This window comes from Mesocricetus auratus, unplaced genomic scaffold (assembly GCF_017639785.1).
Source record: "Mesocricetus auratus isolate SY011 unplaced genomic scaffold, BCM_Maur_2.0 Super-Scaffold_100010, whole genome shotgun sequence".
Taxonomy (NCBI): Eukaryota; Metazoa; Chordata; class Mammalia; order Rodentia; family Cricetidae; genus Mesocricetus; species Mesocricetus auratus.
The window spans coordinates 59303865-59327746 of record NW_024429194.1 but is presented as its reverse complement, the minus strand read 5'-3'; the positions used below and the strand labels follow the sequence as shown (position 1 = coordinate 59327746).

The 23882-nt window shown below is 40.4% G+C and overlaps 1 protein-coding gene across 2 annotated transcripts in view; it reads left to right on the top strand.

Moving 5' to 3' along the window:
- The first annotated feature begins 9082 nt into the window (after nucleotides 1-9082).
- Nucleotides 9083-23882, top strand: part of CUNH2orf88 (chromosome unknown C2orf88 homolog) — a 40796-nt gene continuing 25996 nt past the window's right edge. Inside the window, exon 1 of one of the 2 annotated variants that reach the window (XM_040753671.1) lies at nucleotides 9083-9184. The gene's annotated coding sequence lies outside the window, so the exon portion shown is untranslated. Of the gene's footprint in view, nucleotides 9185-21799; nucleotides 22067-23882 lie in introns of those variants that run through there. The other variant, XM_040753670.1, reaches the window with a different exon arrangement.

Below are 23882 nucleotides of genomic sequence, written 5' to 3'. Positions count from 1 at the left end.
AAAACAATCTTTTTGTACACTGTGAAGATATGTCCCTGTTTAACATCATCTGCCAAGACATCTTCTGATTGGTTTGATAAAGAATTCACTGGTCAATAGCTAAGCAGAAGAGGATAGGCAGGAATTCTGGGGAGAGAAGAATTCAGGAAGAATTTGAGAGATGGGGATTTGCTAGTGAGATGCAGAAGAAGTTGGATGTACAGTATGGAGGAGAGGTAATGAGTCATGTGGCGGAATGTAAATTAATATAAGTGGGCTAATTTAAGTTTTAAGAGCTAGTTGGGAACAAGTTTAAGCTAAGGCCAGCCTTTCATAATTTAATAAGAAGTCTCTGCGTCATTATTTGGGAGCCAGTGGTCCAAAAAAAGCCAGGTTCTAGCTCAGTATCCTCCATTTCTATGAGTCTTAGCTAGTACCACCCTCATAGATCCCTGGGAATTTGCATTACATTAGGTTTCTAGCTCATCCCAGAGATGCCCCTGATTCCAGTTGTCTTTTCCAGTACTCTCTCCCTCCATCTTCCCCCAGTGTGATTCCTCCTGTTCCCATGCTCACCCCCATCCAGACCTTTCCCTTCATGCACCTGTGATGTCTATTCTATTTCCCCTTCACAGAAATATTAATATGTTCCCCTTGAACCTTCATTGTTACTTAGTTTCTGTGGATTTGGGTCTGTGGATTATAGCATAGCTATACTTTATTTTATAGCTAATATCTACCTATAAGGGAGTACATACCAAGGTTTTCTTTCTGGATGTGGGTTGTGAGCTCCCAGGCATGATAGGGGATGATAGAGCTATTCCCCACTTTCTCTTCTATCAGGTTCAGTGTATCTGGTTTTATGCTGAGGTCTTTGACCCACTTGAGTTTTGTCCAGAGTTACAGATATGAATCTGTTTTCATTCTTCTACATGCTGACATCCAATTAGACCAGCACCATTTGTTGAAGATGCTCTCTATTTCCATGGTATATATCTAGCTTCTTTATAAAAAATGTTGTGTCCATAGGTATGTGGATTTATGTCTGAGTCTTAGATTAAGTTCCATTGATCAGCCTGTCTGTTTTTATGCCAATACCATGCAGCTTTTATTACAGATCTATATTACAGCTTGAAATCAGGGATGGTGATACATCCAGACATTCTTTAATTGTACGTGATTATTTTAGCTATTGTAGGTTTTTTGTTTTTCCATATAAAGTTGAGTATTGTTCTTTCAAATTCTGTAAAGAATTATGTTGTAATTTTGATGGTAATTGTGTTGAATCTGTAGATTGCTTTTAGTAAGATGGCTATTTTTTTATGTAAATCTTACCAGTCCTTGAGCATGGGAGATCTTTCCATCTCTTAATATCTTCTTCAATGACTTGAAGTTCTTGCCATACAGGTCTTTCACTTGCTTAGTTAGAGTCATCCCAAGATGTTTTATATTGTTTATGGCTATTGTAAAAGTGTTGTTTCCCTGGCGATTCCTTTCTTAGCCCTTTTATCATTTATCATTTGTATACAGGAAGGCTATTTCTTCTTTTTTAGTTTATTTTGTATTTAGACACTTTGTTGAAGGTGTTTATCAGTTGTAGGAACTCCCTGATAGAAGTTTTGGCATTTCTCGTGTATGCTATCATATCATTTGTAAATAGTAATACTTTAACTTCTTCATTTCCAATTTGTATCCCCTTGAACTCCTTTAGTTGTTTTATTGCTAGCTAGATATGGAAAGAATGAACATCCAAATCTTGTCCCAGATTTTAGAGATTTGTAATGCTTTTATTTATTTGTGTGGGTGTTGGTGTGTGTTGGTGTACATGCATGTGCACCTGTATGAAGGCACATGTGTGCTATACAAGGAGGTGGAGGTCTCCTTCCACCATGTGGACCCTAGGGATCAAACCCAGGTCATCAGGCTTGGAAACAAATGCCTTTACCTGATGAACCATATCGACAGCCTGGAAAACAAAGATTTTTAAAAATACTATTTTATTTTATATGTATGAGTGTTTTGCCTACATGTGCACCAGCACAATGTGCATGAAAATATTCATAGGAGTGGGATGCCCTAGAACTGCACTTACAGATGGCTGTGGGCTTGTAGGTGCTGGGAATTGAAGCTTGGTCCTCTAGAAGAGCAGCCAGTGCTCTTACTCACTGAGCTATCTCACCATTCACCAATGAAGACTTTCTACTAACTACCAGCTTTTACCATGTCTACCATTCCTCCAGGTAAGCAGCAAGCCAATTACTTTAATCAAATTAGAAACAAAATAAAAGACATAAATCTAATAGCTTGAAGCTATAAAAGTCTATGCACGTGTATCTGTGTAAAACAGAGCAAGTAGATTTAATGAAGTATTATAGAAGCAGGATTCAAAGTGGAAACATGTGCAGGTAATACTCAATCTGATGAGTAAAATTCACCTGTTTCTTGGTGTGGATAATCAGTTACATCTTATTATAGTTTGGATCTTGATTGTGTCCTAAATACTAGGTTTCCAGGAAGGAGCTACTGGAAAGTTGTGGAGACTTAAAAGACCAGGCCTAGTGAGTTGGCTTTAGGTCACTTGGGGAGTGTCCTTGAGGAAGGTTGGGGGAACCTGGCATTCTCCCCTGGCTTGCTTTTTTTTAAATTTTTACTTGATAAGGATTACAGAGACCCCAAGTAAAGTTCTCTAAAACTCTCATGCAAATTTGCATCCACTTTTCTTTTGAGATGTCAGCTCCACTGAAGGAAAAAAAAAGACGCATAGCTTCTGTCACTCTAACAAAATACCTGGGACAATCAACTTATAAGGAAGGGGAGTTTACTTAGCTTACAGTTCTGATTGACTGGCCTTAGCAGGGCCATCCACTGAAACGCCAAAAAAAAAAAAAAGAATGGATTAGTCTAAAAAGCATAAAGTGCTTAGAATTCACAGAAAATGTTTTTACAGTGAAATCAAATATGGTAATAGCCAAAGCGGTTGGTTAGTTATAGACAAATTGATAAGTCCTTTTGGAAACAGTAGAATCTGCCCAGGTTCTTCCCAGCTAACCCACTTTCTTTATCAAGATGGGAATGAGGAGCTAAGTTGGGAGGGTATCAGTAAGTAGCCTGAGTTATCCTGTGCTGGCTCTGCCAAGCTTGGCCATGTGACTTAGCAACTTGTGGGAGTTAGGGTACTTCAACTGCATGAGCAAAACATGCTTATGATTTCACTGTCTTCAAAAGAATGACTTTGATGTATTACTGCTGTCCCTACTACATAGATTGCTTGACAAAGATACCTAGTTTGCTTATACATATATTTATAATACATATACACCTATAGGCACGCACATATACCATGCACATAGCTTTTGTGATATAGCGAAGAAAGTTTCCTAATGACATAACGACTCTCATCTTGTGGGAACGCCATTCAATAGATGCTGCAGCCTATACATGGCATCTCCTGGAGTCATGCACTAAACAGCTGGCATGTATGCAATTCTGTTTCTGGATGTGGACATTCATCTTTCACCCTGAGGACACGAGGACATCAATATCATTCTTCCCAGCTGTGGTCAGGTGTCACACAATGCTCTGCAGTTGGCATGTGTTCCCTTTGTCTGTGGTCAGGTGTCACACAATGCTCTGCAGTTGGCATGTGTTCCCTTTGTCTGTGGTCAGGTGTCACACAATGCTCTGCAGTTGGCATGTGTTCCCTTTGTCTGTGGAGCCAGTCTGTGCTTACATCTTAGACGCATGAGTTTTCCTTCAGTATAAATCCGTGTGCATCCGCCCAACTTTGTAGGAGCTGAAGGGCACCCATCTTATGTATCTTGTAATTTAATTAGTCTCTTACAGATTCCCGAATTACAGCTAACTTTTTGTTAGTGTGTGGTTGCCCGGTGAAAAGCTGTATGTAATTTCTTTTATACTGAAAGATTTTCATTGGAAATTGAATCCATTAATTAGTTTTGTAATTAAAACATATAGACAAAATACAAACTATTATTTGAATATCTTTATTAGTTGTTTGACAGGCACTCACATCCAGCCCTAAACATGTGTTTTTAAAAGCTAGTAAATACTTGTTATATGCCAGGATAATCCGTTTAGCAATTGTAGTTTCGGATGGTTAGACTTTCTTCTTTAAAACAATCAGTCAAAACTGGTTTTCAATATGAAAGACAAAATGATGTTCTGAAGTGATGATAAAGAAAGGAATTCATATTTGCACAGTTATTCTCATTTTGGTACTTGGTAGGATACGACATCTGTTAGAAAAGAAAATAGAGCCACCCCGTCAGCAAGAAACCAAAGCTGACTGGTAAATGAGGAGGTGGGGAGAGGTGTGTTATGTAAGCCCCTACACCCAAAAGAGCCGTGCTAGCAAGGTTGTGGGGGCACCTCCACAAACAGTCTGGTAGGCCGGAGTGAGGCCCTGGAGCAGGGACCTGGGGACAGAGCCTCCTCTCCCTCTCTGCCCCACCTTGAGAAATGTGTTCTCTCTGGCCGTCAGTGTCCGTGCTGGGACCCTCTTCTACCCTTTCACTCATATTTGGTTTTTTAGACCCAGCTGGGGTGTGGGGACTTGAGATATCTCGAGTTAAAACTCGAAGCGATTTCTTGGATCCGTTTTTAGACCATCTGAAACGAAGGAAAGGTAAGTGACATATCCGCAGACACAGATTTTACAAACTATTGTGTGGCTCATATCCTATCCTGTTTCTCACCTCTCCTCTTAATGACGCAGCAAAATGACAAACAGCTGTGTTTACTGGTCGACTTTCCAAGCTGGTTCGATGCTGGTATCAGAAAGCTGTGTGAATTTCACGTGGGGAAAGTGCTTTTAGCTTGAGAGTTTTCCAACACTGGGATTTAGACGCTGGTGACAAGAACATTGAGGATGAAGACCACTAGGTCCTTGTGTTGTTTTCTTCAAGACAGCTATTCTCTCTCTCTCTCTCTCTCTCTCTCTCTCTCTCTCTCTCTCTCTCTCTCTCTCTCTCTCTCTCTCTCTCTCCTTGGTTTCTTGAGACAGGGTTTCTCTGTATAATAGTCCTAACTGTCTTGGAACTCTCTCTGTAGACCAGGCTGGCCTCAAACTCACAGAGATCCTCCTGCCTCTGCCTGAGTGCTGGGATTAAAGGTGTGTGTCACCACTGCCTGGCCAGGCCGGCCACTCTCAAATATATCTTGGTTATATCAAAGATTCTAACTTGGTTCTATTGTTTTAGTTTGTGATTATGGAGGCCATAATGGAGAGATGAGAAACAGATGGAAGGTGGGCTCCCTGACATCTCCCCTTACACCTTTGTGAATGTTTGTTCGAATCCTGGCAACACTCTTGGTATATGGTGGGCCATGTGGCCTTCACACAGTCCTCTCATAGCAAGCTATTAGATGAAATATTTAGCACTGTGACCTAACCAGAGTGTGTAAAGTGTGTGGGAGGGTTTTCATTAACTTTATCTGAGCTCATGTATTGGAACCTCTTAGCATGGGGCCCAGTGGACAACTTGTTCCATATTTGAGTTATCAGCCCTAACATCCAGAGATATATATGACCCAGAAAATCTAGAAGAGTCACACTGAAGAGAAGAATCTACTGTTGGAGAAGGCTGAGAGCAAACCAAACTCTACAGAGCTCTCCACCGCTCTCTGCCCTCCCTCTGCTTCTGTGACAAAGGTTGTGTGAGCAGGGTCTGAGCTCTCCACTGCTCTCTGCCCTCCCTCTGCTTCTGTGACAAAGGTCATGCCCATTATTGAACAGCATGAAAACATTGTACAGAGAAGGAATGAGGATCTTTTCCTGCAGAAATCTTTTACAGAATTTACAAGGGAAGAAGTTACTTTACTGAACCCTACCCACCCAGAATTACACTCAAAACTGCAAACAGATGTTATTAACTTATATCCACATATTGCTTCCAACAGTTATAGTGGCTATTTGTTTTCAAGGTTGCTGTCAACCCACTGACTGCTTTCATTGAAATTTGTTAGACTTAGTTATCACTCCCCTCCCACCACCACAGTATTCTGGATCAGGGACATGGACAATGAGCATGGTTTAATATTAAAGCTATGCATTCCACTTAGCTTGTAAAAGCTGATTACCTGGGAAGTTCAAAGTGCAGTCAGGTTTGTTGTGGAATATTATTTTAACTTGGCAAAGATATGTTACATTTGTTTATGCTGCAGAATATTTAATTGAATAGGGGTTGTTACATTTATTTATGCTGCATTTGTTTAACAAATATGTGTGTTTAATTATGTAAAAATGTGTTACATTTGTTTCACCTTGCCTGCCCAAGGCACCTGACTGGCCTAATAAAAAGCTGAATGGCCAATACCTAGGCAGAAGAGGGATGGGTGGGGCTGAGGGCAGAGAGAATAAATAAGAGGGGAAATCTAGACTAAAGAAAGAGAAGGAGAAAAGAATGGGAGGAAGAGGGAGCAGTCTTGGGGTCAAAAGCTAGGCAGCAGATAACCAGATAGACACAAGAAGTGGTGAAGGTAAGCTATGCAGAAGGAAAGAAAAGTAAAAGACCCTGAGGCAAACGGTAGATAGAGAGAAACGGGTTAAGTGAGTAGCCAGAAACGAGCCTAAACTAGGCTGAGCATTCAAAGCTAACAATAAATCTGTGCCATGATTTGAGAGCTGTTTGATGGCCTAAAAGAAAAAACCTGGTACACAGGCTCGTTACAGTTTTTTTAAGACAGCTTTAATTAGGGACCTGAGGTTGGTATGTAAAATAAAAATTTTTAAATGAAAAAAACTTGGGAGTGTTTATGTGCATACATAATTAAAAGCCCCTGGAGAGGTTATCCAATGATAAATTACATTTAAGTTTGTAGGATCTTTGAGGCTCCCAGTATCAAGAGTTATTGCTGAATATTAAAAAATTATCATTGTTCATATATCTTAACCATACATATAACTAAGTCATTTAAGTGTATGATTTTAAAATGTTATGTGTCTTAGTAAACATAGGAGAATAAATTTATGTCTCAGTCTTTCAAAGCACATACTTAAATTTTTAGTACTAATTATTCATCCAATATTTTCCTTAAGCACAGTTTTCTCTTAGTGATTTGTATCAGGTTAGTTTGATTGGAAATTTATAAACAAGGAAAAACAGAAATCATTGATTGATCTTGGTATTTTATTTAAAATGAGAACTTCATAAAAGTATGTTCTTACTCGGGTAAGAAGTTTGTAATTTGGTGTACAGTTTGCAATTTGGTATACAGTTATTTCAGAATATAATATGTGAACTTTAGAAATAAAAAGGATGTACTTGATAGAATGATCTAGATTTCCCTCCAGATATGATCTTTCAAGCTGCTGAAGTTGCCAGACATAATCAGCATTGTTCATATTTCTATTTTTCTTCAAGCATTTCTATTAAATGGACCTCCGCTATTCTGAGTGAAATTTTTTGACACTATCAGCTTCTATTTTTATACATTCCTCTTTGCTTTTGTGTTTAGCAGAAGTCCTGAGGTAAATATTCACTTTTATTCTTTTACAATATCTTAGCTCTTCTACCTGCCTATTGAGTTTCTTCTTTCTATTCCAATTAACCTCTAGACCTAGAAGTCACCATTTGTTTCTGCTTTTATATAAATTTGTGTTCTCTCTTCTTGCTCTAGAACAATGTACTTTAGAAATGAGGACTTTTCACCAGCATCAAAATGCATTTTCTTCTGCCTGTGACTCATTTTGTGACAGTGATTCCTCCGTGACCATTCCTAAGATGATCTCATCTTGGTAACATCAGTTCCTGCTACATTTGCCATGGCCTTTGTGTCCCCACCCATGGACGGGTGGGGCAGTGCTGAGTTTGCGTGTGCGAGCTGCACATGACCACATGGCTGCCCTCTCTTCATCCAGAACACGGCCAGGTGTCTGTGTCAGCTGTCACCTCTTCTAGTGTCATGCCCACCTGGAGATGAATACTGTTATTACAGCCAGTTGATTATAAAGCTTCCTTGATTATATTGCTGCTATTGTTTTTTGCTAGTAGTTTCTGGAGGACTTTGCACTGCCCCAGACAGGATCCATTGTCATCCTTTTTCAGGGTCTGCTAATGATATCTCCCCAGTCCTTTGTTCGCCAAGGTAACTTTGTTGGGTAGAGAGTATACATAATCTGCCTTGTTGTTAAGAATACTTAATCCATCATAAACTTCATTTTAAAAGATAAAAAGTATGAAACATTTCCCCCCAGCTGTACCATGAGTTTGGGGCACAAAATGTCTATAGAAGTTTAAGAAAGGTAAAATCATATCAAATATTTTTCCCAAACACAGAACTATGAAATTAGAAAGCAGCTATAGGACAGCGGGAATATATCTCAGCAGTAAGGCACTAGCCTAGAATAAGAAATACCCAAGAAATACTCTCTCCCTGACAGGGAGAAAAAGAGAAGCAATAACAGAATGAGACAAAGAGAGGATGGGAGGGAGAAGAGGGAGAAGGAAAGAAGGAAAGTTGCTTATTCCCGAACATCCAGTAGGTCAGAAACTCAAAATGGAAATGAAGAGGTATCTTGAGACAAATGACAATTGAAAGAGAGCATGTCAAACCTATGGCAGATTCAAGAAGGAACTGAACAACCAGAAATGCTTCCATCAAAAAGAAACTCTCTTTCCCATATATATCACAAATTTCAGACTACTAGTGTTGCTTCAAGTCCATATAAATGAAATGAAGTTTGTTGGGATTCTTTGTTGTTGTTTTCTGTGAATCACTAGAGATCTTAAAGTATAATTTGTCTCCATTCCATCATTCCATCCTAGTCCCTGGGCAACATTTACATTCAGCCTGAAAACAGTAAAGAGTAGAGAAAACATGGAGCTTCCAGGCTTTAATAAAAGTACTTCAGGACCTAAACGGCAAAGATTTTCACCTTCCTTTCCAGGAAACAGTCTGACACAATTCGACTTCCAGGGGACTCTTTAGTCACTCTAGGCAATGTTTTACCAGTGACTTTTAATGAAATGAGAGCTGAAAAAGTGATTGAAAAGTGGTCTGTATGTTATCATAATACTGCTCATTGGGTGAAAAGTGCATTTGTGAGCAAATCTGGCACTGCCTAGCAACTGTCTCCAGGCAGAAGGGGCTGGGACCCAGCTGCCACTGCCTTCCAGAAGCCAGCAGCCTGTTTGCGAACATTGACAGGATATCTGTTTTGGGAAGCTGGAATTCCAGTGTTAAGGTAACTCTTAATTCTAAATATTTGGTTTGTTATTGAGTGACACATTTAAACAGTATTAACTACATTCTACCCTTCTCTGTGTAAATATAAGATTTTGAAATAGAGTATAATGTCTGAAGGTGAGGTTGAAGTATTTCTAAAACATGGCAATTCCTTTTCAGCCTAAACTGTCAGTTTCTTAAGAGGTCCAGCATTCTATCTACCCCATTCCCACGTACTTTTGCCAGCGCACAGTGTGATGTTAAATATGCCACCAGACTCCTCCTGTATCTCCAAATAACCAGCCCCTAGCCTTCCTGAGTAGCCACTACTTCCACTCTGGTGGTGACCTTCACTACGACTTTACCCCTGCTTCAGGACCGAGCTAAGTTGACAGCAGTTAGAAAGTAGACTGTGTGAGGAGTAGAATTCTCTCTATGGAGAACAGTACTTAGAATCTGGAGGCATTTAATCAACACTGTAGCCTCCAACTGGTTGGGTACTCTTGAGCAGTCAGCCTCTCTTCTGCTTTAAAAATATGTTTTATTCTTTCAGAATTTCACGCACATCTTCAATGTGTTTCTGTCACGTTATGTCAAACTCCCATCCCCTGCCAACTCCTCTCAGACTCTCCTCTGCCATATCTCTTTCCCAACTGCAAGGTCTCATGCAGTGTATATATGCTCATGGGTGTAGGACATGGACAACCACCAGGGGTCACTCCCTCTGAAGAACACTACTTAACATCAGCTGTCATCAACCACCAAGAGCTACTGAGCTGGGGAAGCCCCTCCTCTACGCACATTGGTGTTTTGCTGGCTCCAAGTTATGCAGATCTTGAACCACATGTATTTACTTAGTTAATTAAGCTATAGTCCATGCGACCTTGCTCTTCAATATTTGAATATATGACACCTAAGTCATACTTCTCTACCTCAGGCTCTTGCCACTACCTTTTGATCATCTCAGGCAACACTCCTATGCCAGACTTCTGTTGTAATGTCCATAACTTCAGAGCCCACTCTAACTCCTCTTGACTGGATCCTAGATTTTTTTCTCTTCAAACATTTGAACATCTTAACTAAACTGTGTTGTCTCAGCTTGTACACAACAGCAGGTTTTATTTATTTATTTATTAATCGAGACAGGGTTTCTCTGTACTGTTTTGGAGGCTGTCCAGAAACTCGCTCTGTAGACCAGGCTGGCCTCAAACTCACAGAGATCTGCCTGCCTCTGCTTCCTGAGTGCTGGGATTAAAGTTGTGCACCACCAACGCCCGGCCTAGGTTTGTTTTATGAGAGTTTTGTACCTAATTTCTTTTCTATCATAACTTGCTTGTATTGCCAACCTAGAAATATCTTTTTTGCACTTTAAAACATTTTCTTAGATAAGCAACTTAAGCTTTTATGTTTCTCAACCTTATGCACTTTATATCTCTTTTGTGAGTTTCTTTTCTGAATTTGGTAAGAAGGAAAACTGTAACTATAACTATCTCATCTTCAACTCCATCAGATATCCAAGAAGGACATAATATTACCTGAGTAAGCAGGAAGTATGGAACAACTTCTAAAACTATAGAAAAGGCAAAGACAGCTGGCTGCCTTGGCAGTCACCCAAGTTTCCTCTGCAACGTTGGGGCATCCATCTTCGGCCTACATGCCTAGAATATCTGACAGACTATTATGTGACGCAGGAATTTTGAAAGAGTGTCCTACCTTTTCTTGGCATAGTTTGGCCGTCACCTTCTTTTGTGTCCCGCTTGTCTAATCTGGACAGTACGCTGTCAGCAGTAGAGGCAAAGGCAGTTGCTTACCTAGAAGGCCAGCATTGCCACATTGAAATCAAATTCCATGTGGAGGTTTTTCAATGCCCATCAACCTTTTTTTTTAAAGTAAATTGGTGCTGCCAGGAACAGACATGTCTCTTGGTCATGAAAAGCCTTAAGTTATTACAATATTCTGTAGGTCTCTAAAGTATTTAGTTTAACCATGAAAACATACCTAACATGACTACAAGTTTATTATAGATGACCCTTTACTAACCTGTATTTCTTAATTATACATTACATTTTTAAATGAGCTACATAAGTAAAATACATTAAACAATAGATATATATATATAAAACATAACAAAAATAGCCTTAAATTTGTACCAATATACAAAAGAATCTTTAAAAAGAGTAGAAACATATATGGAGTGTGTTTTAACAAAAATAACCTTAAATTTGTATCAATATACAGAAATCCATACCAATATAAATATTTGAGATTAATGGTTGCTTTTTAGTTTAAAGTAAATTCAATAATCTACCCTTTTATCCTATCCTTTCCATAGCCCCCTATTTATTTTCAGAAAGCCATCCTTGAGTCCAACCTCCCTTGCTTAGTTTCCTCCATCACCATGACCAGTTACAATTTGCAAACAACCCCCCTTAAACAATGACAAATATTTATAACCTACCAGATGACCAAATCACCCACCCCACCTCTTGGGAATGTGGGTGTCATATTCTTAAAATTACTTCATGTTTTCTGGGGACAATGACATCATTAGGGGATGCTGAGAAAAATTGAGATAATGGTTAAGTCCAGGGAACCCTAGCTGTATTATTTTTTGTTTAGTATCTATGTGATGGGAAAGTGTAGAACCTATCTGAAGTCCTGGATGGACAGTCAACGAGGCTGTAGCATCTTAACTAGAAGCCTTGAAGTTGTTCTGGATTCAAGAGTTTGAGGAAACTGCAACAGAGGTATTCTGAGATATTGCATCACCTGGGCTACTTGTCTCCATTGGTGTCTAGTTCTTTTGTTCTGAAAACATACACACTTTTAAAGGTAATGTATATATCTATATTAACACAAGTGTGGAATGTGTGGTGTGCACAAGTTAGTTAGATGATTTTCTGTTTTATCTTTGAACAGGTAAAACTTTATAATTTTGTTTGGACTGTATAATGAAACCTCTATCTATGCCTATGAAAGGATAGCATGCAATAAAGAGTCATGAGGACTCTGCAAACCAAAAGATTTATCATGTCTCATCCTGTCTCAGAGCTGTTCCTATGCCGAAGAATCAGCATAGTCTTTCTTGCCTTTTTCCCTCACCTCTGAAGTCAAGATCCTCAGGAGGTATCCCTTAATCAAATCTGATCTTCATTAATTCTGAAGTGAACCTTAACTTTTGTTTCCTATGGAAACAAAGGCATAATCTTTCCTCCAATGTAACATATTTTCTGACTTTCATTCTGAAGAATACATAGGTTGGTTTAATTTAGCAGTTTCCATAGTCTAATTCTCTCATCAGCTGTTGTTTTTTGTATATTAGCATTTAGTCAACAAAGCACCATACAGGATCCTGGAACCCTGTGTATTTCCCATTGTTACATGGCTTATTTTTCTTTGTATCACTTACTCTCTCTTTAAATTTTTTCTATGACTATACTCACTTTTTTCTTTCTTCAGCATCTAAAAACATTTTTAAACACACTGTATTTCTGTGTCTGGACCTGGTTTCATGAGGTGCCTGCAGGTTCTCTGACCACATGAGACAAGTCTTAAACCCATTGCACTATTAGCTATTATAACTAGCTATTATAACTTAAATTAACCCATTTATATTCATCTATGTTCCGCCATGTGGCTAGTGGCTGTTACCTCTCCTCCTGCACATCCTGCTTGCTCTGCATCTCCTGGGCATCTTTGCCTTTCTTCTTCCCCAACTCTCTTTGACCCCAGAAGTCCTGTCTAACCTCTTCCTGCCTAGTTATTGGCCATTCAACACTTTATTAAGCCAATCAGAAGACACCTTGGCAAAGACACATCTTCATAGAGTGAACAAACATCCCACAACAGGCGGGACAGAACCTACTTGAAACATAAGGTTCCCTGCCTGTGTAAGATCTAAAGAAACATGTCTGCATGTATATCCTCCCTTTAAGAGAAATACACTAAAGGGGAACTCTTCTCACTATTTCCAGGCTCACTTAAGTAGCACACACAAACTAAAAGAGAAATCCCTCATTGTGACATGTACTTCTGAGAGCATGCATGGCCTTTCAGGGTTAACTACCACAGGGACAGCCAACACAAAGGGCTATAGCCCCCCTCCTCAAGGAAACAGGCATTTTTCTACCCCAGCTTCTTGTGATTTGCTCCCAATAAAGAAGAACTAGAGAAAGCCAGAACATTTCTGGAAACTATTATGGCTGTTATTTTTTACTCTAAGCCACAGGGGTTTTTCTTAAGGAAGAAACAGAGAGGGACTAGTGATTGGAATGACCAAATGGCTGTGAAGTCTCCCCATGTTGTTAAAGAAGAATCTGCAACACAGAGATTTAAGAGAGCAAGACGGAAGAAAAGAAGTAGGGGCGGGGGAGGGCGTGCAGGCAGGAAGGGGGAAAGGTAGTAATAATAGGATATATCAAGTAGACTGGAACAAAGGGGGCACTCCTAGAGTTGAAAGGGTATGAGAACCTGAACGCCAGAAGGGAAGGTTATTTAGAATAAGCATGGAAAGAGGCTGTATAGACAGGAGCCTAGAAATGAAAATGACCGGGGTCTGGGAGGGGCATTTGTTATTTTCCTGTGGCTGTGACAAAATATCTGACAAAAGCCACTTTTAAGGAAGGGTTTAATTGGTTCCCAGTTTGAATGTACAGTCCATCATGGCAGGAAGGGCGTGGTCAGGAGCATGAGGCGGCTACTCACATTACATCAGCACTCAGGAAGGAGAGAGCCATGAATGCTCTCCTTTCTGTTCAATCCAGGACCCCAGTCCATAGAATAGTGCCGTCTACATTCCATGTGAATCTTCTGCTCCTGTTAACTCAGTCTGGAGATTCCTTCAGAGATATGCCTAGAGGTCTGTCTTATGGATCCTATCAAGCTGACAGAATTAACCATCCCAAGTCTACCCTTTTTTAATGGCCATCCACAATGTATGCACCAAGACCATCAAAAGTAAACAAGTAAACACAAGTTCCATGCATCCAGCATGAAGTGAGACAGAATAAACACCCCATGACAAAAGGAAGGATAGGGGCACAGCAAGGAATGATGGGATCAACCAAGGAAAGACCAGAACCCAACAGGGTAGATACCAAGTCCTGTAGTTTCACATCCAGCATCTGGGGCTCGTTATGGGAACCATCCTGGCTCCAACAACCTTGGGCTATACCACCCAGCAGGGAACAAATTACTGGTTTGTACAAAAAAAAATAGAAAAAATTAAGGATCATGAGAAAAAAATACTAAACGCTACAGAAGGAAATTAAGCAATAAGTTTTTAGATAAATGTAATGGAGTAAAATATGAATCATTTCTCAAGTGAGTAAATATAAAACAACTCAGTTTTAATTTGAATGCAGTTTGAAAGGCCTTGGAGAGAGTGATTTTTAAAGTCATGCAGGATGGCTCCCATGAGAGGAGACTGAGGAGTGGCCTCTTCCTTAGACTGCAGCATACCATGACCTCCTTATTGGCTTTGATCTGGGCTTAGGGGGAGGGGGAAATCAGAGAACAAAGAACTAGATTCTATTTCTGAGTTGCATGTAAGTATTTGATATATAACAAAATGGTATTTTAGTAAAAAAAAGGACTGATAGGTTATTTTTAGAATGTTACTGGTTCGATGTTCTAATAATCTGGAAAGAATATACATTAAAATAAGTTACACACTGATTAAAGAAAAGGAAGACAAAGCATTTGTTTATACCCAAATATTCTTCAATTTGACTAAGCTAGATAGCCCATGGATGCTGTTAAGTGAAAACAAAAATAATTTAAAGCCCGGTATAACCAGGGATTAAGTATAAAAAAAATAAAAGGAAATGAATATGTTGACAGAAACTTAACCTTAGAAGGAAAATGACAAATACAGGGAACTGTATGAACACATGATAGAGTAGACCCAAGTACACAGAAGTCCTTCCAGTGGTGAGACAAACATAACACTACAAAGAAGGAGCAGTAAGGTTTGGAGAAAAGGCACATCCCAGTGGCCGGTAAGTAGGAGAACACACTCAACTTATCTAGGAGCTAAGGGCAGGCAAGAATCCAGCAGCAACCATTACTTCACTGACTTTCCATTGGGAAAAGCTCAATGGGAAACTCCGTGCTGCTGAAGAGCTTGAGGAGAAGGGTCCTCTCACCCATGGGGACATGTTTCAGCCTTTTAAAAATGTAATCCAGGCTGAGGTAACAGGTTGCTACATTTGAAACCAGCGTGTGCTACAAAGTGAGACCCTGCCTCAGTAATCAAAACAAGACAAAATGCAAGCTGGTACTGTGCTTTGAAATAAACACATTTGCCTACCCCACTGCTCTGAGCCCACCCCATGGGAATGAAAGCCTGGCGTGCTCACATGTTGACCGCAGCTGCATCTGCACTAGGGGAGACTGAGGAGAGTGAGTTCTCTCAGCAGGCCAGTGCCCTCTCTCAGGGTGATGGCACACCTACTTCGGGTATCAGGCAGTCATTAAAAGAAAGCAACACTGCAATAATCACTACATTTGTGACTGTGGGAGGCAACGCAGCAAGGCTTTAGAATTTCTACCTTCCCCATGCCTGACACTGGGTTGATGCTGTTCTCATCTTTCCTTAACAAAGTCCCAGAACAGTGTCCCAAGTCCCACTTAGGACCTATACTTATGGTTCATCAATAGTGAACACAAGCCTTCAAGGGCATCTCAGAAGATCTTTTTGAAGGCTTTCATACTTAAGGTACTGGGCATATGTGAACAATTTTTATAGAGACATTTTAATAAAATATGTGTTTCCTTGGAAAAGGAAGTCCACTTATAACAGTAAATATATATTTGTCTAGACATTTGAGAATTTGATTTTTATATCCCATTTGAAGTAAAGGGTTAAAAGTTCTCACAAAAGTGAGAGCTGGGGCTAGAAAGATGGCTCAGTGGCCGAGAGGACCCAGGTTCATTTCCCAGCATCTGCATGGCAGCTCACGACCATCTGTAACTCCAGTCCCAGGGGATCCAACGCCATCCTCTGACCTCAACAGGAATGAGGCACACAAGTACCCAGACACATATCCAGGCAAAATGTACACACATAAAACACAAACACAAAAATGTTTAAAAGTTAAAAATCAAATACTGTTAAAAAAGCAAACAAAAGAGTTAATATCAAATACCATATGAACACAGGTAGCCTGTCTCAACAGTGGCACCACCGTGAGTCACGCGGTAGGTACATCAAGTCCTACAAACTTGAGTTCTGTTTTGTGGTTTACACATAGCCTGGTATTCACAGTTCTCCCTCATGTATTAACTTCTTTCAGTGTGTGCACGTGTACGTGTGCATGCGTGTGAACAGGAGCGCACCAACCTCGTGTGTCATCCTCAGGAACTGTATGCACCACCACCTTTGACAAGGGTCTCCCCCTCACCTGGCACGCATCACCCAGGCTGGGTTGGCTGGCCAGTAATGAGCCCCAGGATTCCACCGAGTTTTGCCTCCCAGCAGTGGGGTTGCCTGGCATTTTACATGGGTTCTGGGGTTCCAGCTCCAGTCCCCATGCTTGCAAGGCAAATGCTTCGCCTACCGTGCTGCTCCCTCAGGTACTTGCTTTCTCTAACTTGCCTATTTTGAGTTCCTACTGAGTATCATACAATTATCTAGGCATTAGGAATGCCTAATGACATCATCCTTCCATTTGTGTGAGGACACATAGATACAAAATATTCGTTACAATATAGCACTTATTATGGGCACATATAGGAAATGTAAGGAGGAAGGAGAACAAATCTAAATTAGTTAGAGCATCAGGTCTTCGCCAATAACTGAATGACTCATTTCTGCATGATTTTCCAGAAAGAATTTTCAAGATTAAAATAACTATCTACATAAACTCAGTAATAACATTACATTCTACATATTCTTGCATTTTGGGATTATATAACTTTTTGTGCTGCTACTTTTTAGGATTAGCATTGCAGCTACTTAAATCTTCTGTCAAATATTTTAATATATGTTAATTAAAATACAGTCCTATCACTTCCCCCTTTCCTTTCTTACCTTCAACTTCCCCATGCCTCTCTCAAACCCTCTGAGGCTGGTGGCCTCTTTTCATACGATGCCACCTGCTGAGTCCACTTTTGTTGTTCATATGTACATTGTCTCAGGGCTGAACACTTTGTGTTGGATAACTCTAAAGGGCTCATCCCTAGTAGAGGCTAATTTTCCTTTCTTCAGCAGTCATTAGTTGTCTATAGCTTTTTGTCTACAGGTAGACCCCATGAGATTTTCTCCAATCCCCTTTAGCATGACTATTGATATCGGAATTGTTCAGGTCTTGTTTAGGCAGCTATTTCTAGGAGACAATTTTACAGCAGACTTTCTGGTCCTCTGGCTCTTCCCATCTTCCCTTCTCCTCTTCCGTGTTTTCCTGGAAGCTTACATGCAGGAGATGTGTTATAGATGTATTTGCTGAGGCTGGGCTCCCCAGGGCCTATTGATCTCTGCATTGTGACCAATTGTGATGCAGCTGTTAGGTCCTTTAGGAGAAAGCATGGATGGAGCGGATGTAGACACAGAACCTGGGTCTGCTCTGTCTTCCCCAGGGAGGCTGGTAGTGATGTGTCAAGTTGTTTTCTGTTGTACTATGGAATATGTTACTTGCTGACTTGTAGGGAATTCACTCTTAACTCATTTATTTTAAAATACATATCCATTTGAGACACTTAGTTCTACAATTCAATAGGAAAATAGACTTATCTAGAGGCAATATACACATTTACACTAAAAGTTCTAATTTATGTCATCTTATAATATTGATAGTTAAGTAAAATAACTTTTTAGCCATAAACTCTAGCAAGAATTTTCAACAACAGTTGAAGAGTCAATATTATTAATTATTTTAAGACAGTGTCTCATTATATACCCAACCTGACCTGACACTCTTAGAGCCTCTGAATTTTCAATACTCCCATCTTAGCCTCCTAACGGCTATACAGTATTATACCTAGAGTACTTAGAGATTTTAAAATACAAATAATTACATATCTCCAAGAAGTTGTTATTGGTTCTTTCTGGGAAAATTTAGAGTCTAAAACATGAAATGACTTTTGCTTAGACAAAAAATTAATTTAAAAAACCCTTACCCTCATGAGGGTACAGTATTTGCAAGCTGTGCTCCTTAGGCTTGTGCGTGAGAATTTCCAGGTGTAAGACTCTTGCACACACTGGTGCTGTAAATATTCTGCTCTTTGTGAAAATGTGCATTAAACTTTATTGACTATACATTCTGAACAGACTTAATTGAAAAACTCAAAAATGACCCCACTACAAAACTTGTTGACATACTGTAAGTTGAAAATTCCATATCTGCCCTTATATGACAAGCCATGATCAATATGGAGAGTATTGTATAAAATTCCTTACAGGATGTAGGTACAAATGAATTTCCTGTTTAGATGTGCGCTCTCTCATCATATATCGGCAGCAAACATCCCCAAAAGTAAAAGAATGAAATCAAAATCACCATGTTTCCATGCATTTCATTCATACTCAATCTATACACCTAGGGATGGCCAATAATACCATATATTTGTGTTTAGCACTGTTTAGTTTAATATCAAACATTGACCAAAGTAAAGTTTTGGCATTTCCAAGGTTTCCTCCCATTTGCCTCACATGACATGCCAGTGTTTCTTCACTCTGATATTTGGTGCTATAACTTGGTGATATAGTGGGATTTGTTTGCACTTCTGGTGTGAGCACCTTTTCTCTTATTTATTGGACATTTATATGTACTATTTTGTAAAGTTTTTATTTGAAGGTCTTTTCCAAGGTGGTGTTTGAGTCAGGACATGAAAGGTATGAAGAGAACAGCCAAGTGCAACAGTAGGAAATGGGGAGGAATTAAAGATGTGAAGGCTTTGGGGTAGAGCCAGTGTGAGGAGTTGGCTGTATGAACTGAGACTTGAGAGGTAGTCCTGGTGACAAATAGTGAGCCACATAATGGGAGGAACTCATGAAAGTAGGGAAATCCAAAAGTGACTCTTGGGTTTCTCACTTTTGCCACTGGAGAAATCAGAAATAGGAGAAGGCCTGCATATAATCACCAAAAAGCTCTAGTTTTTTGTTTTGTTTTGTTTTGTTTTGTTTTTGGTGAGTATGGTGGGATTTGCCTGTAACCCCAAATCCTTAGGAGACGAAGGTGGAAATTTGAGCCTGTGATGAAAAGCCGGTCATAGTGAGAATTTGTCTTTAAAAAAAAAAAAAAGATGAGTTTGGTAGTTGTTAACATAAAAGGTGATCTGAAAGCAATATAAACAGATAAGCTTACATGAGAATCTGAAAAAAATATGAATTTAAAAAGACATGACCTGGTGTTATTAGCATGAGAGAGGCCACATCAAGGCATCAAGGCGGCGTAAGAAGCAGGCCAGAAGCCTCCACGTTCATGTGAGCTAAGGGGGAGCCGTTGAAGAAGAAACAAGGAATAAAGCACAGACTGGGAGTGACAGGCTAAGACGTGCCAGGTGACACAGAAAACACTGGTGGCCTCAGTGGGGACAAGCAAGCCAGCGTGGTAGGCATGGAAACCACAGGGGGTGCCAGAAAATAAGAGGGGATCCATTGTTTTTGCAAAGTATGGACTGAACGAATACATACTCCAGCACTCTCTAAATACCCAAGGAAGATGAATTTGAAGGATTTTTTCTTTATAGTGGCCTCACAAGGAACAAACAAACATGGGTTCTCTGCCTGCTTTCCAGACCCATTTCTGCTTTGGGAATGAGGCTGAGCACAGACCAGAGGGAGAAATATGGAAACTCAGTTGTCAGTTTGGTTGTGGCTTTGGGATCATCTTTCAGTGTCCTCTAAGAGACATTTGCTGTCCATCCATGTCAGAGAGGTAGAGTAGCAAGTTAGCTTCATCTTGTAAGAATCAGACCACTGATTATATTATCTTAAACAAGACATATAAGACCACACACAATCTAAATCATTTTACAGAAGTTCCTAGAGATGTAATCAAATACAGGAGAACTGATTTAAAATTATAGTCCAATAGATACCATTCATAAATGTAATTGAAAGGTACCATGAAAGTATATGTACAAACCAAATCAACCAGTTGTAACCAAGTTTTTATTCTAAAAATGAACATAAAGTAATTTAATGTTCAAAAATCACAAAGCAGATCAAAGTGATTAAATGAAATGGTTTGATCATCTTAACAGATAGGGGGAAAGAACTTTAAAAATAAATTGCTCATATATATATATATATAAAACTCTGAAAATGATGAGTAAGAATCTTCCTTAATTTAATTTTAAAACAAAAAAATGGACTGGAGAGAGACAGTTCAGTGGGTAAATGTGCTTATGGTGCAATCACGAGGACTTGCATTCAAATCCTGGAATGGCCCAGCAGGGTCACATGAATGTCTGGACCCCAGTACTGTGGAGAACAGAGACAGGGTTGCCAAATGTCTGGACCCCAGTGCTGTTGAAAACAGAGACAGGATTGCTATCTTGCTGACCTCCAGCCCAGCTTTAGGTGTCCTGAATGACCCTGTTTCAAGGGACTAAGGCAGAGCATGATAGAGCAGAACATGTGGTGTCCTACCCACACACTTGTTCACTCAAAACATACAGTGGGAGGGAGGAACAGAGATAATATAGCCTGGGGTGTGGCTCAGCTGGTCGGGTGCTTGCCTAGCATACCTAAGCCCCAGACTCTATGTCCTGCACTGCACAGTGCACACAGTAGTGCCTGTCTATCATCCAAGCACTCTGGAGGTAGAGGAAGGATGATCAGAACTTCAAGGCCAGCCTCAGTTACACAGAGAGTCTGAGACCAGCCTGCGATGTGACACTGTCAAAGAGGAAAGAGAAAGGAAGGAAGGAAGGAAGGAAGGAAGGAAGGAAGGAAGGAAGGAAGGAAGGAAGGAAGAGAAAGAAGAAAGGGAAATGAGGAAGGAAGGAAGAAAGGAAGAAAGAAAGAAAGGGAAATGAGGAAGGAAGGAAGGAAGGAAGGAAGGAAGGAAGAAAGAGAAGAAAGAAAGGGAAATGAGGAAGGAAGGAAGGAAGAAAGGAAGAAAGAGAAAGAAGAAAGAAAGGGAAATGAGGAAGGAAGGAAGGAAGAAAGAAAGAAAGAAAGAAAGAAAGAGAAAGAAGAAAGAAAGGGAAATGAGGAAGGAAGGAAGGAAGGAAGGAAGGAAGGAAGGAAGGAAGAATACTATGCTAAAGCAAAATATATATCAGGAAAAAAAATGTCCCTGTTGCTACTTCTGTTCTGTTACAGCTGACAAGAAAAGACAACAGATACCAAGTCATGGATAAGTTGTACACTCTCTCAAACCCTTACAACATAGGTGAGGGGTTTGAATGTGAGAGGCTATCTCTCTAGGAACAGGAAATATTCTAATAACGGTGAGAAGATCAGGGCCTGACCTCACTTTCACTGGGAGCAGAGTGATTAATCAATACTTGCTGGGATTTACAGCTCAGGTGGAGGTCTGAACACTGGAGACACAGAAAGTTAGCCTCCAATGAGCAGATATAGTAGAAAATCTGAGTGGGATCACTTTCATTATCTGTGCTTCCCCATTGAGAGTACATATGTACGGAATGTGGCCTGCTACTTACTCTGTGAGGTCACACCCATTTTCCTCTTGGGTTGCCATTAACATGACTCCACCTGGCAACACTACCAAGACCTAGCTTGTTTGAGCCAAGATACAACATACTAGCTGGATGTTCTCAAAAGAGGACAGATTTTTTCCTCTTCTGTAGTAGGCTGTTACCACATGAGGCTCTATGGAAGAAATATGGGCAACCTTAAAATCGTGTAGTTTGCTTTGAACTTAATCAAGGCTGTCATGATACATTTTTGTCTTTGAAGATGAGAAGACAAGACAGGAACTATTATAAGGTATTCACAAAAGTCTTTGTCTTAGTTAAGGTTACTATAACAACAGCAAAAACAGGATACCATAGACTCATGAATTAAATAACTAAGCGATTTCTCTCTCTTCTGGATGTGTCTGCTATGAGGGTGGCAGCATGGTCAGGTTCTGGTGGGGACACTTTCTGAGTTGTGGGTTGTCGCACCTGCTGTGCGGCCTGCATCCGAGAATGTAGCGAGGTGGTCGGGATAGATGACACAGAGACCGGTCGGTTGCTTTAAGAAAACTTTATGTTTCCCAAGTCAGCTTAGGAGGAGACCCCAGTCCGCTTAGGAGAGCTCTCAGGAGAAGTCCCCCTAAGAAAAAGGAGCTTCCCTTTTTAAGGACTTCTGCCATTCATCTACATACCATTCTTTCCTCCAGGCTGGTGGTTTAATCTCCGGCCCCAGAATCGGGGAGACACCACAGGGAAACAGGAAGAGGCATCTAGCCGTAGGGGGTGTGAAAGGCATGGTATTTCAGTGAGCAAGCCCTTATCTGAGCCCTATCAAGAGCTTTAAAGCACTGAATTGTTTTCAGTAAACATTACACAGATGCCTGCTCCCAGGCCGAGGGGAAGTGGGTTTCTGCTCAAGATCTGGTGTCCCCACAATTCACCCCTTTTTATTTTTAAATGAGGCACTCCTGTCTTAGGTCAAGTAGGGTCACCCTCCCTGGCCCGTCTTTCGGGGACCTTGAACCCCTGTTAGGTGGGAGTGGGTCTTCCCCACAGGTTGCCCGTCTTTGAAGTAGCCCCACCCTTAAAATCATTTGTAATAAGGCTTTATGGCTATCGGGATTCCCATGGGTTAAGGCACTTTGAACTCAGCATGAAGCCAGAATGCCTACTGCCACTGTTACCATTCCTAGGACCCCCACTGACATAGCGCCTCTCTGTCACCTGCCCATCCCCCGATCTGGGCCTTAGCATTCTACCACCAGCCTTTCTTTGTTACAAGGGTGATTTATAGTTACAATTTGAAGGTCAAAACAGTGATAAAGTTTACAATCATTTTAAGATCTACTTAGGAAAGCATTAGAGAGTGCACTTGCACAGATACATTAGGTACAATCATTGATGTTACACATGTAGCATTATAAAAAATATGAACAAGAGGCTTGTTGCACTATTTACAGAGTACCAATTTGTTCCTGTGGTGATGTAGTCTGTCGATTTAATGTCAGTAGTATTAGCCGAACATGTAACCCGAGTCAAAGTCTTTTTGTCGCATCAGGACAAACCACATTTCTCCAGAAAAACACACTGATTCCAGAAACAGGAACTACCAAGTCTGATATTTCAAGTGACCATGTCCTGTTCAAATACTGAAAAGAGGCTTTTGCCACTCATCACAGTCCATACCAATGTCCAAATGTTTTAAATGGGTCTTTTTTCCCCCAAAGGGAAAAGCTGGCAAAATGAATTCTGTTGTTTTAAGGTGGGACCTCCAATTGTCGCACCTGCTGTGCGGCCTGCATCCGAGATAAACACTTTGCTGTTGTCCCAAGACCCAGCACCAGGCTCCTCCAGGATCTCTTACAGTTACTGATGTTTGTAAATTCTTTGGGTTTTGCACCCTCCTTGTCTGTAACTTTAACCTTTACCACACGCCTTTCCTCCACCCAACAAGTTAGTTCATCATCTTTGAATTTAACTTCATTTTCCTTATTGGGACACGCACAGAATGAAGATAGATTCCTGGCCACAGTGTCACACCAACAGGCTGCCAGACAAGTTCATGATGGAGTCCTGGCTCCCCCTTTGAAACCTCATGAGACAGACCTCCACTGTCCACATTTCTC